Source organism: Gossypium hirsutum, chromosome A07, assembly GCF_007990345.1.
Source record: "Gossypium hirsutum isolate 1008001.06 chromosome A07, Gossypium_hirsutum_v2.1, whole genome shotgun sequence".
Taxonomy (NCBI): domain Eukaryota; kingdom Viridiplantae; phylum Streptophyta; class Magnoliopsida; order Malvales; family Malvaceae; genus Gossypium; species Gossypium hirsutum.
In genome coordinates, this window is record NC_053430.1 from 84,415,892 (window position 1) to 84,434,108 (window position 18,217).

Below are 18,217 nucleotides of genomic sequence, written 5' to 3' on the forward strand. Positions count from 1 at the left end.
TAACAATTTAAAATCCTAAAACAAACCCAAAAATAGTCCGAGCCTAAATACACAAATAGTCTCGAAAATAAATATTAAAATAGAGCAAATAAAATGTAATTCATAAAACAAACATTTGACTAGCAGTGGTCACCGTCGAGCCTTCCGTCGCACCGATCCATCTACTACTGGGGATTACCTGACTGATAAAATAAATAAAGGGGCGAGTTTTCACAACTCAGTGTGTACATCCCCACAGACAGCATGCATACAACTAGTTAATAGAATATAGATAATTCGGCCTTAGCCATTTTCAGAATCAGTGTGGACCTTAGCCCACTCAAATACAAAGTCAGAACAATTGGCCTTAGCCCATATAGACATCGCATGCATAACAGATCAAATTATTAGAGAACATGCCCACCAACCCTGCACACCATCTTTGTCCAACCCAATACACCATGTGGGCATAGAATCGACCCACCTAGCCCTACATACCAGATATGGGGATATAATAAACCATCCAACCCTACACACCAAATGGTACCATAAATGACATATAACAGATACAAGCAGCATAGCTACCAGATAACAGGCTAATAGCCTTTCAGTCTTCCTTCTCTTCACAAGAATCCCAACCCAATGTAATGTATCATAAATAAAATGGCATGCTTATATGCAGATATCATATCATACCATCATCAAGTAAAAATAGATATACAAAATCAGACAGATACACATGCCTAAATTAACATGCTTTTGCATACAATCCAGTAACAAATCAGAGTATGAGGTCTAAATAGCACTTACCGACCTTACAGTCAGGTCATAGTCGACATGGGTGACCCGTGCAACCTTGTAGAACATTTCAAACAAGTTGGGCTCACACGCCCGTGTGCCATGCCCTTGTGGTCCCACACGCCCATGTGGCCCACACGGCCTAAATTGGCCTTGCCCGTGTGGATCACACGGCCTGGTCCAAAATTCCACATGCCCGTGTGGTTCACCCGTGTATCTTACACGCTCGTGTGGCCTACATGGCCAAGCTAGTCAAGCCCGTGCCTCACACACGGCCCCGAAATCATTAAATTTCTTACCTTGAGCGAAACCAACAAATACCACGGGCTTAATTCATTGTTAAGGAACGAAGAACAGCCTCTTGATCAGTACCTAAACACCCAAATAAAATTTCCTCCTTAATCTTTTAATGAAACGTTGTTTACGAATGACAAACAGGAACTTACTAATGAGGAGAACGTCAATGAAGTGCAGAAACCCGTTAAAACGAAATCCAAACGAATGGGAAGAAGGCAAGATAAATTTTGGCAAAAATAAGAAAAGAAAAAGAACGTGGAGAGGGAAAATAAAAGGGAAATTTGGCAGGGAGAGTTCTTTTGGGGAAACTTCTAAGACAAGTCTTATAAACCCTAACTTTTCAGTGTTCTAGTTCACCTCCAATTCTATCACAACCCTAGTGGCTAAAATAATGCCCAAGCTAGGATTCGAACACAGGACCTCTAGCATAAACCCTTGCCACTTAACCACTAGACCAATAGGCCCATTCTGTTAAGTTTTTACGAATAATTTCTTTTAAGCCCATTAACCAAAAGTCAGGCTTTATTCAAATAAAAACCAAAACTTAGCCCAAGTTAAGACTTGAACTTGGGACTCCCTTAACACACCACCAAAGCACCTAAATACAAAAGCAGACTGATATTATGCAAATTCATGCAAAAACATCTTCAGATATTTCCCTATGCTACAATTTCACAAAAGCTAGAATTATAGAAATTTGGGGCATTACAACTCTACCCCTTTAAAGAACATTCATCCTCAAGTTTTTACCTGATCTAAAAAGGTGAAGATACTGCTGTCGCATCGAATCCTCTGGCTCTCAGGTACCCTCCTCGGTGCTATGATTCCACCACAACACCTTCACCAAGGGAATAGACTTCCTACGCAAGACCTTTACGTCGCGGTCTAAAATCTGAACAGGCTCCTCCTCAAATGTGAGATCTAGACTAACCTCAATCTCCTCCACAGGCACAATGTGCATGGGATCAGAGCGGTAACGTCTCAACATCGAGACATGAAATACGTCATGTATGTGATCTAACTCTAGTGGCAGCTCTAACTGATATGCGACTGGCCCAACTTGCTTCAGAATTTGGTACAGTCCAATAAACTGAGGACTCAGCTTACACTTGTGTCCGAACCTCAGAACCTTCTTCCACGGTAAAACTTTAAGAAAGACCAATTCCCCCACCGAATACTCAATGTCCTTCCTCTTCAAATTAGCATAGGACTTTTGTCTATCAAAAGCCGCTTTCAGTCGCTCTCGAATCAACCAGACCTTATCCTCAGTCTCTGAAATCAACTCCGGACCCAGAACACATCGCTCACCCAACTCAGTCCAGCATAAAGGAGTGCGACACTTACGACCATAAAGTGCCTCATACGATGCCATTTGAATACTAGACTGATAGCTGTTATTGTAAGCAAACTCTGCCAAGGGCAAGTACTCCACCCAACTACCTCAGAAATCCATAACACATCCCCTCAACATATCTTCCAGTACTTGAATCACCCTTTCCGACTAACCATCTGTCTGAGGATGAAAAGTAGTACAGAAATCCAGACGAGAACCCAAAGCCTCATGGAGTTTTTACCAGAATTGACACGTAAAACGAGGATCCCTATCGAAGATGATCGAAACAGGAACCCCATGTAACCTTACTATCTCAGAAATGTACAACTTAGCCAGCTTTTACAGGAAGAAATCAGTCCTAATCGAAATGAAATGTGCCGACTTGGTCAATCGATCCACGACGACCCAAGCTAAATCTTTCTTAATGGGTGTTAAATGTAACCCACTAACAAAGTCCATCGTTACTCGCTCTCATTTCCACATCGGTATCTTTACTGGCTGTAGCAAACCTGAAGGTAACTGATGCTCAGCCTTAACCTGTTGACAAGTTAAACAACGAGCAACATAGTTTGTCACCTCACGTTTCAACCCTGGCCACTAGTACAACTCTCGAAGGTCTTTATACATCTTGTTTCCACTAGGATGCATAGCGTAAGGACTACTATGCGCTTCTCTCAGAATCGATAGTCTCAAATCCCCATCATTAGGTACATAGATCCTACCTCAGAAACACAGTACCCCATCACTATCAATCCCAAAATCAGTAGTAGCTCTAGCTTCAATCTGACGAAATCGCAACTCAAGAGACTTATCTCCTAACTACTTATCTTTAATCCGATCCAGCCACGTCGGTCTAACTTGCAACTCTACCAGGAGACTCCTATCATCATAAAGGCTTAGTCGAGTGAACATCGCTCTGAGATCGGTAATAGCCCTGCGGCTTAACGCATGGGCCACCACATTGGTCTTACCAAGGTGATACTCACTACTGCAATCGTAATCCTTCAGTAGCTCAACCCATCGATGCTGCCTAAGATTTAACTCCTTCTGAGTGAGGAGATACTTGAGGCTCTTGTGATCAGTGTAGATGGTACACTTCTCACCGTACAGATAATGCCTCCATATCTTTAATACAAAGACAACTGCAGCCAACTCCAAATCATGCGTTGGATAATTAGCCTCGTTATTCTTAAGCTGACGAGATGTATAAGCAACTACCTTGCCGTCTTGTATCAGAACATAATCTAAACCCATATGTGACGTGTCGCTATACACTACGAAGCCCTTACCAGGCTCAGGCTGTATCAGAACTGGAGCCTGAGTTAACATGGTTTTGAGCTTCTCAAAACTCTCTTGTTGTGCATCAGTCCAAACAAAAGGAACTCCCTTACTCAGTAACTTAGTCAATGGCACTGCAATCAAAGAGAACCCTTCTACGAAACATCGATAATACCCTGCCAGTCCCAGAAAACTACGGATCTTAGGCACATTCATCGATTGTTTCCAATCCAACATAGCCTCAATCTTACGAGGGCAAATACGAATCCCCTCAGCACACACCACATATCCCAAAAATGTTACTTTCTGAAGCCAAAACTCACACTTAGAGAACTTTGCATAAAACTATTTCTCACGAAGGATCTCTAGAAAAACCCTGAGATGCTCATTGTGCTCGTCCTCAGACTTAGAGTATATCAAGATGTCATCGATGAACACCACTACGAACTAGTCTAAATATGGCTGAAACACACGGTTCATCAAGTCCATGAACACCGTTGGTGCATTTGTCAACCCAAAGGGCATAACTAGGAACTCGTAATGTCCATAACGAGTCCTAAATGTTGTTTTATGCACATTGGCGTCCTTAACCCTTAACTGATGATAACCTGACCATAGATCAATCTTTAAGAACACTGATGCCCCTCTAAACTGGTCGAACAAGTCGTCAATTCTCGGAAGTGGGTATTTATTCTTGATCGTCAACCTATTCAACTGACGGTAGTCGATACACATCCTCATCGTACCGTCCTTCTTTACGAACAGAACCGGTGCTCCCCATGGAGACACACTAGGACAAATAAACCCACGAACCAACAGCTCCTAAATTTCAGCCTTCAGTTCTGCCGGCTCCTTTGGTGCCATTCGATAAGGGGCGATAGACACCGGAGCTGTACCAGGAATCAACCTAATCCTAAATTCTACCTCATGACACGGAGGCAATCCTAATAGTTCCTCTGGAAAAACACCTGGAAAGTCCTTCACAGTACAGATGTCCTTAACCAAAGATTCTACAGAATCAGAAACACTGATGTAGGCGAAGTATTCCTCACATCCTTTTCTCACAAGCTTCTCTGCTACCAACGCAGATATCACATTACTCAAATAGTTCTATCATTCTCCAATCACAACTATCTCGCTATCCCCCTTGGTCCTCAAAACAACCCTCTTTTCAGCACAATCCAGGCTTACACGATGCTTCACCAACCAGTCCATACCCAGAATTAAGTCAAACTCCCCAAACAGAAGTTCCATCAGATCAGCCAAGAATATCGTTCCTTAGACTTCCAACGGAACGTCTCTAAACAGTTTACTGACCCTAACAGACTACCCCAACGAACTCACCACTAAAATCTCACTAGAAGTGCTCTCACACGGAATTCCCAAAGTCTTAGACACAGAACATGCAACATAGGAATGTGTAGAGCCTATGTCTATCAGTGCAACATAAGGTACATTAGAAATGAAAAACGTACTCGTGATGACATCTGGAACATCTCCATCCTCACGGCGATGTGAAGTGTAGACAAGTACAGGCTGCATCGCCTCAGTCGACCCAGGACCTCTGCTTTCTGACCTTGACCCATACCATAACCACCCCTAACCTATCCTCAGCCCCTAGGTGGCTGTAGTACCCCTCCCGATGACTGTGCAGTCTTAGCAACCGGAGCTTGCATCTACTTACCCCTCAGTGGACAATCCTTAACTCGATGCTCAGTTGACCCACACCTCAAACAAGCCCTAGTAGCTCTCCGCCCTAGTAGCTCTCCAACACTAGCCCGAATGGCGTCTATTACAAAGCTGACAGATCGCCAACCCAATAGGTGCAGTAGTAGGCCTAATTCTCTCAGGCCCGTTAGTCCTAGCCTTCTTCTTAGGCCTTATCCCAGCACCAGAAGACTCAAAATCCCTCTTAGCCTTCTTTTTTCATAGTTTTGGCGCTCAGAGTGCTTCACCTCCTCGGCTATCTTGGCCTTCTTGACCAAGACTAAGAAATCTCGCTCCCTCTGAGGAGCTATCAGAACTCGCAGACTATCTCGGAGACCATCCTCGAATCGAACACAATGCTTATACTCAGTCCTCACCACACCCCTCGCATAGCAACTTAGTCTCAGAAATTCAGCCTTATACTCGACCACTGAACAGCCCCCTTAAATGAGATTTAGGAACTCACATCGCCTAGCAGCAGTGTAGCTGGCTCCTACATACTTACTCTGATAGGTGGTCTTAAACAAGTCCCAAGTCAACCGATCGGGCTGAGTGCCCTCCTTAACAGTCAACCACCACTAGTATCCCTTATCGCGAAGCAAAGACACAGCCCCCTTGAGCTTCTGCTCCTTAGTAAAGTCCAAATAATCCATTATGCGCTCTGTGACCTCCATCTAATACTTGGCCACACTCGGAGCAACTCCAGCGATACCCTTGAGTATCTCAGCCCCATTCGACCAGAGTCATTTCGTAATCGACCCACGGCCTCCAGACCCAGTATTAGCCCCAGCAACCCTCTTCAGAACTCACAGCACGACCTAGGACAGTGCGTCGTCCCCAACTGCACGGTCTTGAGACTCAGCACTAGTCTCTGTAATAGGTGACACAAGCGTCTCGCTAGTGTCCAAATTAGGGATCGTATCAGATGCGAAGGACTCAGCTCAAATCCCTCTACGACCTCTACCTCGACGTCTAGTACCCCGTCCACGAGTACCACGTGTGCTCATCATAACTATCGAATTAATCTGTATTAAAAATTTTATGCAAATCAGTTTATAATTTGATATTTGTTAACAGATATTTTATGCAGAACAGTATCAAAGTTCAAAAAACCCTTGTTCTTACAACCCAAATCCACAGCCGAGTTTTTACAAAGCTGGCTCTGATACCACTAAATGTAACACCCCAAACACGGCCTAGATGTTATGGCCGAATCTGGCGGCGTCACATGAGAGTGCTTATAAAAAAAACTTAGCAAGTTTAAATTCGTTCTATTTATTATCTTTACGTAAGTCATGAAATCACTATTCCAGTTATTACGAGAAACCATTTCTTTATCGTAGAAGCTATGACATCATTCATTTATACAAAATCCTTAAGTTAAGTTTTCAAAACGTATTTATCATGTCGCAGTTTATAAATCAATAAAATTAACAATTTAAAATCCCGAAATAAACCCAAAAATAGTTTGAGCCTAAATACACAAATAGTCCCGAAAATAAATATTAAAAGAGAGAAAATAAAATGTAACTCATAAAACCAACATTTGACTAGCAGTGGTCACAGTCGAGCCCTCTGTCGCACCGATCCATCTACTGTTGGGGATTACCTGACAAATAAAATAAATAAAGGGGTGAGTTTTTGCAACTTAGTGTGTACATCCCCACAGACAGCATTCATACAACTAGTTCACAGAATATAGATAATTCGACCTTAGCCATTTTCAGAATCGGTGTGGACCTTAACCCACTCAGATACAGAGTCAGAACAATCGGCCTTAGCCCATACAGACATCACATGCATAACAGATCAGATTATCAGAGAACATGCCCACCAACCCTACACACCATCTCCGTCTAACCCAACACACCATGTGGGGATAAAATCGACCCACCCAGCCCTACACACCAGATATGGGGATATAATCAACCCATCTAACCCTACACACCAAATGTACCGTAAACGACACATAACAAATACATGCAGCATAGCTGGCAGATAACAGGCTAATAGCCTTTCAGTCTTCCTTCTCTTCACAACAATCCTAACCCAGTAAAACATGGCATGCTTATATGTAGATACCATATCATACCATCATCAAGTCAAAATAGATATACAAAATCAAATAGATACACATGCCTAAATTAACATGCTTTTGCATACAATCCAGTAACAAATTAGAGTATGGGGTCTAAATAGCACTTACCGACCCTACAGTCAGGTCACAGTCGACATGGGTGACTCGTGCAACCTTGTAGAGCATTTCAAACAAGTTGGGTTCACACGCCCGTGTGCCTTGCCCGTGCTGGCCCACATGCCCGTGTGGCCTACATGGCCCAAATTGGCCTTGCCCGTGTAGATCACACGGCCTGGTCTAAAATTCCACATGCTCATGTGGTTCACTTGTGTGTCCTACACGCCCATACGGCCTACATACCTCAGCTAGTCAAGCCCGTGCCTCAAACACGACACCGCCAGCCTAACACGCCCATGTCTGTCGAGCCCGTACAGTGCGAGTACGGCCTAGCTCGTCAGTCACTCGCCCCTGTATCGTAACACAGACTACCACACATTCACACGCCCGTGTGGCATCGACAGACAGCCTTTTGGCTTTCTCCGAAACTCGTTTTCTGTGTAATCAGAGTACACACCTGGTTTTGATTGAAGCCTAACGCAACCTCGAGCACTCCAGAACCTATATTCGACACTGTCAAAACCCATTTCAGTCACTTAAACAATTTTTGATTGAAACTAAACGAGGTATTCCGCCCCGAAATCGTTTAATTTCTTACCTCGAGCGAAAACCAATGAAGACCACAGGCTTAATTTGCTGTTAAGGAACAAAGAATAGCCTATTGATCAGTTTCTAAACACCTAAATAAAATTTCCACCTTAATCTTTTAATAAAACGTTGTTTACGAACGACAAAGAGGAACTTACTAATGAGAAGAACGTCAATGAAGTGCAGAAACCCGTTAAAACGAAATCCAAATGAATGGGAAGAAGGCAAGGGAAATTTTGGCAAAAAGAAGAAAAGAAAAAGAACGTGGAGAGGGAAAAATAAAAGGGAAATTCGGCAGGGAGAGTTCTTTTAGGGAAACTTCTAAGACAAATCTTATAAACCCTACCTTTTCAGTGTTTTAGTTCACCTCCGATTCTATCACGGCCCTAGTGGCAAAAATAATGCCCAAGCTAGGATTCGAACATAGGACCTCTAGCATAAACCCTTGCCACTTAACCACTAGACCAACAGGCCCATTCTGTTAAGTTTTTACCAATAATTTCTTTTAAGCCCATTAACCAAAAGTCAGGCTTTATTCAAATAAAAACCAAAACTTAGCCCAAGTTAAGACTTGAACTTGGGACTTCCCTAACACACCACCAAAGCACCTAAACACAAAAGCAGACAGATTTTATGTAAATTCATACAAAAACATCTTCAGATATTTCCCTATGCTACAATTTCACAAAAGCCGAAATTACAGAAATTTGGGGCGTTACAGTCAGTTCATTAATGTCACATATATTTTGACCATTCATAACATGATAGGATTTCATGAGACATAATATATAATCATTAACCATTTTATACGATTATATATCTTTCTATTTATTTACTTTCCAATCCGTCCCCAATGCTTATCATAAGCCTAAACAATATTATTAATTCCCAACTTAGTGTATTTATCCATGATTTAGGTAGATTCATCTATAGTATAAGCAATTTGCTCACATATAAGTACATCATTTATCACATTAAACCTTTTATATCATAATAATACATCCCAATTACGTACTTATTGTGTCATTCTCTTTCCTTACCCATTTCATATGCATAACACAAGCATAATCATAACATCAATCATATCCACAAGCTTGGCATAAGCCTAAACACATCAACAACACATGTTAGTTCATTTAAACATGATTCATATGAATTTGACATGGATAACCATTATACTTAAGCATGATTCAGTTGGATTTATCATCCATCTCAACATAATATATTTTCCATATAACTCACCATTTCAAAGTCCCTCATACAAACATATCTTGGTTCATATAGAATATTTACCATATCCTCGTAAATTTATGCCTATTAAACTGAATAAAATATCGTTGGATACCTGGGATAGCTTATACGAAGTGTGCTAAACATATAATCGTAGTCTGTCCTTTCCTTTACATATATGCTCACATAAGTTATTAAATGAGTATGCTCACACAAGTTGTGAAATGGGCTTGCTCACACGAGCTATCGGTCGGAACATAGCTACACAATGCTGCTCCACAAGCTGTCGATTATCCGCAACAAATGCCAGAACTCAGCCACCAGTAGGACATTCAAGACCAGCACTCGAAACATGTAAACCCTAACGACATGTTATTTGTATCCTAAGAATTTCTAAGGTTCAAACGGGGCTCGATAATCATTGTACGTCGTTGGATTTACATCATTTCATAACATGAAAGATTGCATAATAACATATATATATTGATTCATCTTTAATAAAATCATACATTAAAATTTATATTTAATCAACCATTAGATGATAATAGTTCATATGAACTTACCTGGTTAAATTGCAAAAATGTTAAAGTACAAGGGCATTTTGGTAATTTTCCATTCTCCTCGATTTTCCACTCGACCTTGATCTAAATTAAAAATTTCATTCAATTTATTAATTTAGAGAGTAAAAAAAATATTTTATGCAATTTAGTCATTTTGACATTTTTATAAAATTACCCTTAACATTTTACTTTTATTCAATTTAGACCCTAAGCGTAAAACATGCAATTTAACCATTTTTTCCAAATTCAAGCTTAGCCGAATGTTCATGGCATCAAATAAGGCCCGCCTTTGTAATAGTTTCACAACAGTTGTATTTTTTCTATTTCAACAATTTAGTCCTTAATCGGTAAATTCATTAAGATTACTTAACAAAATATTTTTAAATATCAACCAACACTTCAAATTCATCATTTAACATCTAAGATCACATAGATTCATTAATGGCAACATTCAATATCTTTAACAATTTCAAAATCGAAAGTACAGGCTGCCTGGACCTAGTTACAACTATCTCAAAAACATAAAAATTATTAGAAATGGGACTAAAACAGACTTACAGACATCTTCAAAGTGAAATTTGAAGCTTGAACCCTTCCATGGAGTTTTTCTTCTTTCAATTTCAGTGAAGAAAACATGAAAAATGATGATAATACCTTTGATTTTTATTTAGTTTAATTTAATTATAAATTACTATTTTAACCATCTTAAAATCATCCAAATTTCATGGTTTTAGTTGCCCAAAACCGTCCACTAAATTCTTAAATGATTTAATTACCATTTAAGTCCCTTTTCCTTTAATCCATAAGCCATTTAATCACTCAAATCAAAAAGTGATCAAATTTTACATTTTTACGATTTAGTCCTTTTTAATTAATTAACTATTGAAACATTGAAATTTCTTAACGAAACTTTAATACCACCTTAATGACACTCCATAAATATTTATAAAAATATTTACGGTTCAGTTTATAGGAATGAGGTCTTGATACCTCATTTTCTAAAACCACTTAACCTTAAAGTCTTACCACTTGAACTTAATTAATCATTCATATCACATAAATTACCATAACAATACCTTTTTAAAATCATATTTGACTCATAAATATTAAATAATAATACTTACAAACTTACTCGTCAGATTCGTGGTCCCAAAACTACTGTTTTCGACACTACTAAAAAACGGGTTGTTACAATTAGCACAATTCATATATTAAGTATAAAGTCATTACCAATGTCATAAGCTTAGTATAAGCCTATAAAACATCACCAAACTCACAAGTTATTATATTTTTCCATGATGCAAATGAATTCAACCATAAGATAATTAGAATTCCATATATATATACATCATTTAACTCATTAACCTTTTCATAGGATCATTATTCATTCCATTTGCATGCTTACCATTTCATTTCTTTTCTTACCTGTTGAACCATCTAGAATGGCATTGGATATTGGGAATACTCACACACATAGTGTGCTTTTCCATGTAATTGTAACCTTTCCTTTATATTAGTGCTCATACGAGCTGTGAAATGGGTCTGCTCACACGAGTTGCGGGTCAGAATGTTAGCTACATGATGCTGCTCACAAGAGTTGTGGAGAATCCACAAAAAATGCAAGACCTCATCCATCAGTAGGGCATTCAAGACCAGCACTCGAAACATGAACTCCCTAATGACATGTCAATCGTATCCTAAGAATTCTTAAGGTTCAAATGGGATTCGCTATCCGTCAATTATTCATAACTTTAATACATTTATATTCAAATTCATTTACAACTAACACAATATAATAGATAGTCAATTTAATTAGCATTAACATAATTTATATGAACTTACCTCAATAATAAAGTCGTAGAAGTGGAATTCGGACTAATCCGAAGCTTTATCTTTTACTTGATTTAAGTCCGATTGTGGTTTATCTTAACCTAAATAGATAATTTCATTCAATTAAGTACTTCTAGCATTGAATTTAATCCATAGTTCATATTTATATAAAATTACAAAATTACCCCTAATACTTTGACTTTTCACAATTTAGTCTTAAGCTCATAACTTGAATATAACTCATTTTAGCCTAAATCCAACTTAACCAATGTTACAAGGGACTTTGAAACAACCCATTGTTACCAACATTTCACAATAAAACCCATAGATTTATACTTTTAACAATTTAATCCCTATTTCTAAAATTCATCAAAAATCACTTAACAAAACATGTTTTTTTTTTACAACCAATACTAATAATCTATCAAATAACTTCAAAAATTATTCAAAAACATCTTTGGCAAGTCCCTTAACCTTTAACAGTTTTGTAATTTAACCCCTGGACTAGCTAGATTAAGCTAAAATGAACTCAAAAACATAAAAATCATTAAAAACAAAATTGAAATCACATACCATGTAAGTACCTAAGCTAGCTGAACCTTCATGTAACAGCTCGTTTTTAGTCAAATCAGAATAGTGGTTTTGGGACCATAAATTCGAGGTCAAAATATTTATTTTTTATTATTTTAATATTTACAGTATGATAGAATAATTGTGTAAAAATTTCGTTAATTAGTCAATTTGATAAAAAAGGACTAAATCGCGTAAAGTGCAAAAGTGATGTTCTATTAGCTAAAGGTATTAAATAGATAAGGAATCATAAATTAGAGGTCCTTATGTTGTAATTAGACCATGATTAGTATGAATGGACAAAGATGGACATGATTAAATGAATTATAATAAAGGTTAATATAGTAAATTAATAAATAACTTAACTAAAATAAGGAATAACATGAATATATGTTTCATTCATCTTTCTTAACCGATTATAGCAAATAAGAAATCCATTTTTAGGGCTCAAAGCATTTGGTCATCGCCTAGCTTAATTATTAAGAAAAGCGACACTCGGATCTAGATCGAGAGAAAAACAAAGTTCTCGAATAATCGAATCGTGTCATTGTTTTTACATCCAAGGTAAGTTCGTATCTAATAAGCATTGTTGTAATTATGCGTTAAATGCTTTGATATTGCATAAATTATTTATACGAGACTACAGTCGTGTTAGACAAAAATTTAGCTATGTATAGCACTTAGTGCACGAGATCGAGATAGCTTTGGCTATGTATGGCACTTAGTGTGCGAGATCGAGATAGCTTCGGCTATTTATGGCACTTAGTGTGCGAGATCAAGATAGCTTTTCTTATGTATGGCACTTAGTGTGCGAGATTAAAATAGCCTTGGCTATGTATTGGCACTTAGAGTACGGGATTTTGAGTATTTGACATTATTTTGATTAGGTATGAGTTCGTCACAGATTGGTACAGGTATGTACATGAATCATATGAGCTTTAAATTGAAGAAATTATGAAGTTTTCATATAAGCATATGATTAAGTATGTGAAAGGTTTGTTAGTTATCATGAATTACATGTTTATATGTTCAAATTGATGATTTGTATATTTATGATTAGTTGAGTTTATTTCATACAAGCTTACTAAGCTATAAAGCTTACTTTGTTTATTTTTCCATGTCTTATAGTGATTTCAAAGCTAGCTGAGATTTGAGAATCGTCGGAGACTACATCACACTATCCAACCATCACTTTGGTACTTTTGAGCTTATGGTTTGGTCATATGGAATGTATAGGATTATGGTCATTTTGGTTATGTGGTTCATAATTGCTTGCAAATGGTTTGTGGTAGTTTAGCATTTAAGGTTGTAAATGATTGGAAATGGTTATTGTATGTTTGTGATTCTAGGCAAGGTAAAATATTTGGTTGAAATAATGCATATAGATGTTTTGTGAATGTGGAATTGTTATGATTTGAATTGGCAATACATGGTACTATGAACATGTAAATTGTTGGTATTGAAGTAGTGAATTGAGCTTGGTTGGAGTTGTTGATTGATAAACCGTAATTTATACATATTTATATCCCATTCTTAGCACATTTTATGAATGATTTCCCCTTAGATTTGGTGAATTCGATGCTCCTAATGCCTTAATTTTATGTTTTATACTCAGGATAGCATAGGAGGATAAAAAGAGCGAGAAACGGACCAAAAATGGAGAAAATGGGCCAACGTACGAAATCAACACGGCCTGGACTTCCTCACATGGGCAAATCACACGGCTGTGTTAAATTGGCAAGCTTGAAGCACGACTTACACGAGTACACCACACGCCCGTGCCTATCTAATAGGCTTGACCACGGCCTGAAGTAATCGTACACAGGCGTGTCACACTGGCGTGTCCCTGTCAAGCCCAAGCATAGTCCTATTCGGAAAAGGCCACTTTTGAGGGCTCTTAGGCATTCCAAAGCCTATAAATACACCTTAGAAGAGGAGAAGAGGATACACAGGTTAGGAAGCAAGGAATTGCTCAAGGAAAGCCGATTGATCCATCTCAGAAGCTGGATTCATCATTAAGACCGAAGATTTCCCTTCAAATTCCCTCAGGAGTTTTGGGTTTTCTTATGTTTTGTTATCTTTATTCTTTTGAGATGTTTGCTTTCATAAGTATGAACTAAAACCCCTAAATACCTAAGGGGAATGAAACCTAAGACAACTCTTGTTATTATTATCCGAATTATGAAAAATATTTGGCTTGTTCTTAATTATGTGTTATTAATTCTTGTTTTAATATTTCAGGATATTGATTCAAGTTAATGCTCTTATTCAGAGGAGGAATAGAACCTGCCTAAGAGTAAATTTGTCATAATTAAGCGGAGTTAATTGGGGTGACAGGATTTTGCCGGATTAGGGTGAAACCTAATAAGGGGATCTATAGATCGAGTTAATGCAATCCTAGGGAGTTAATTAGAAAAAGATTTTAGTTATTCAACCTAGGGTTAAATGTTGTTAGTCTCAAAAGAGATAATAATATAACTTAGGGATTTCTACGGATCAAGTCGAATGAATAAATCGTCCAATTCAGAGTCAAATAACAAGTGAAGTCTAGGTGGATTTTTCCTTAGGTATTGTCTTAATCAACCGAGTTTTCCAAAAAGTATTTTCCCTAAATTTCTTTTCTGTGATTTCTTAGTTTAATTAATTAGTTAGATAAACAAAACCCTTTTTAATTTTTAGGTTAGATAATAAAAAGAAAGTTAATACTAGTACTTTTAGTTCCTTTGGGTTCGACAATCCAGCCTTGCTGAAACTATACTACTGTCCGATAGGTACACTTGCCTCTATCGTGATAATAGTTAGTTTCAAGAACGATTCATTATAAATATTTAAAACCTGTCACGAATATCACGTACCAAGTTTTTGGCATCGTTGCCGGAGAACTAAGATATTAGGAACACTCGATTTTTATTACTTTAGACATTTACTTTTACTGCAATTTAAATTTTATTCTAATTTTTACTAATTCCTTTTTTCCCTTATTCTGGCAGGTTCCTATAGCTTATGACTAGAAGAAACCCGTCAGGACCACTACTTTTTGATAGTGTGATCGATCGCACAGTTCGCAGAAACCAAAGAGAAATTAGGCAAAGCTTAAGATACACAGAGGGCGAGCGAGAGGATGATATTCAAACCACAACCGAGGAAATGGCTGAAATTCAGGAAAACCTGATACCTCCTGCGATTGATGTTAATCCAGTAAGTCAGAATCCTGCTCCACGCACTATGTATGATTATGCTAAACCTACTTTAACAGGAACTGAATCGAGTATAGTTAGACCTGTTATTGCTGCAAATAATTTGAACTGAAACCTAACACAATTCAAATGATACAATGGTTTGTTCAATTTGATGGTTTGTAGGATGAGGATCCAAATACTCAGTTGGCAAATTTCCTGGAGTTTTGCGATACATTTAAAATCAATGGTGCTTCTGACGATGCCATACGTCTTCGATTGTTTCCCTTTTCATTGAGAAACAAGGCTAAACAGTGGTTGAACTTGTTACCACGAGGGTCAATTACTACTTGGGAACAAATGACCGAAAAGTTTTTATTAAAATATTTTCCACCGGCTAAAACAGCAAAATTACGTAATGATATCTCCTCTTTTGTGCAGATGGATTTAGAAACACTCTACTATGCATGGGAGAGATACAAGGACCTCTTGAGATGATGCCCTCACCATGGGTTAGCACTCTGGCTACAGATTCAAACGTTTCATAATGGTCTGAATCCCTTAACTAGACAAATGGTTGACGCAACCGCTAGTGGAACTATCAATAACAAAACACCTGAAGAGGCTTACGAATTTATAGAAGAAATGTCAATGAAAAACTACCAGTGGCAAATCATGAGGACAAAGCCAACAAAAGCAGCAGGCATTTTCAACGTCGATTCGGTCACCATGCTCCCAAATCAGGTAGAACTTTTAAATAGAAAACTTGATGGCTTCCTTGGTTCTTCACAGGTTCATCCAGTAATGCAATGCGAAGCAAGTGGAGGATCGAGCAATTTAGAATATCCACCCTATGGCCACAACATGGAGAATGAGCAGTTAAATTATATGGGTAATAATCCTCGATCTCAAAACAATCCATATAGTAACACTTACAATGCAAGTTGGAGAAACCACCCAAATTTCTCATGGGGAGGCCAAGGAAATCAGCTACCACCTCCAAGTTTCCAACAACCACCCTACCAAAAGGAAAAGAAGCCGAACCTTGAAGAGATGCTCACAAATTTTATAACGGTGTCAGAAACTCGTTTTTAGAATATCGAGACAGCACTAAAAAATCAACAAGCATCGATCCAAGGACTCGAAACTCAGATTGGATAGCTTGCCAAGTTGATTTTTGAACGACCACAAGGTAGCCTACCAAGAAACACTGAATCTAACCCAAGGGAGCAACTCAACGCAATCACCAGTCAAAATGAGGAAAGGTTAGCCACACCAGGACAAGAACCAAAGCAAGAAACTATAATAAGTACAGGTAAAGGTGAACAAAAACTGGTAAGTACAGAATATAAACCTCGTGTGCCATACCCTAATGCAACAAGGAAAGACAGCTCAGATGAACAATTCGGTAAATTCCTTAAACTTTTAAAGAAATTACATATTAAGTTACCGTTTATTGAAGCCTTTCGCAGATGCCAAAAGTAGCCAAGTTTTTAAAAGAGCTTTTCGCAAATAAAAGAAAATTAGATGAAGCATCGCATGTGGCGCTCAATGCAGTTTGTTCAGCTATCCTACAAAATAAGCTCCCAACAAATTAAAATATCCAGGGAGTTTTATAATTCCTTGCTTAATTGGTAGCTTAGATGTTAAACATGCATTGGCTGATTTAGGGGCTAGCATCAACGTTATGCCTTACAAAATGTTTGAACAACTAGGTCTTGGGAAACCCAAACAAACTAGGATAAGCATTCAATTAGCAGATAAAACTATCAGATTTCCTAGGGGTATCATTGAAGATGTATTAGTTAAAATTAACAAATTTATCTTCCCAGTTGGTTTCGTTGTTCTAGACATAGAAGAGGATAGTAACATTCCTTTGATTCTGGGGAGGCCCTTTTTAGCAATTTCTAGAACCATTATCAATGTTGGTACAGGTGAACTCACACTTCGTGTGGGTGAGGAAGCAATCACTCTTCAAGCCCGTAATTCAAGTAACACATCAAAAATTGAAAGTGATTGTAGAAATCGTTCCACTAAAACTGACCAATTGACACAACTTACTTTGTAGGAAATAAGCTCGAAGAACCTACATGAGCCATGTTCAAACAACAACAAAGGACCCATTTATGAGGAACGAAGGCTACAAATTGAAGAGCTAGACGAATGGCAGATATATAAACTGAGAAAACACAATACACCAGAACCATGCCATGACAAGTTAAATACCTCACCAAATCAACTAAAAATTGGAGACAAAGTATTACTAGATGCAGTAAATCCTCGCATTACCACTTCTGAACCAAATGAGGAAATTCCTCTTATGGTACTCAGCATTTTTCCATACGGTATAGTCGAGGTAAGTCATCCCAAATTCAGCACATTCAAGGTAAACAATACTCGACTTAAACCTTATGTTGATGAAATTGATATCAAGGATGAGGAGTATAAACTTTTCGAGCCACTATGATCACACACCAAAGGGGTAAGTCGAGCTCAGACTATAAATAAGCACTTCTCGGAAGGCATCCCGAGCACTAACAATATTAATTTCTTTAAATTTTAGAGTTTTTACCATCTAAATACTAAGTAAGTCATCAAACACAGGTCTTCTAAAGATCACACGGCCAGCCACACAGGCGTGCTTATGAACGTGTGGAAACAAGGCAAGGATTTCCCC

At 38.2% G+C, this 18,217-nt stretch overlaps 1 non-coding gene across 1 annotated transcript; it reads right to left on the bottom strand.

Moving 5' to 3' along the window:
- Positions 1–15,947: 15,947 nt before the first annotated feature.
- Positions 15,948–16,055, bottom strand: LOC121204275 (small nucleolar RNA R71). Its single transcript, XR_005899203.1, has one exon. It is a non-coding gene; the product is annotated as a small nucleolar RNA R71 (small nucleolar RNA).
- Positions 16,056–18,217: the final 2,162 nt, after the last annotated feature.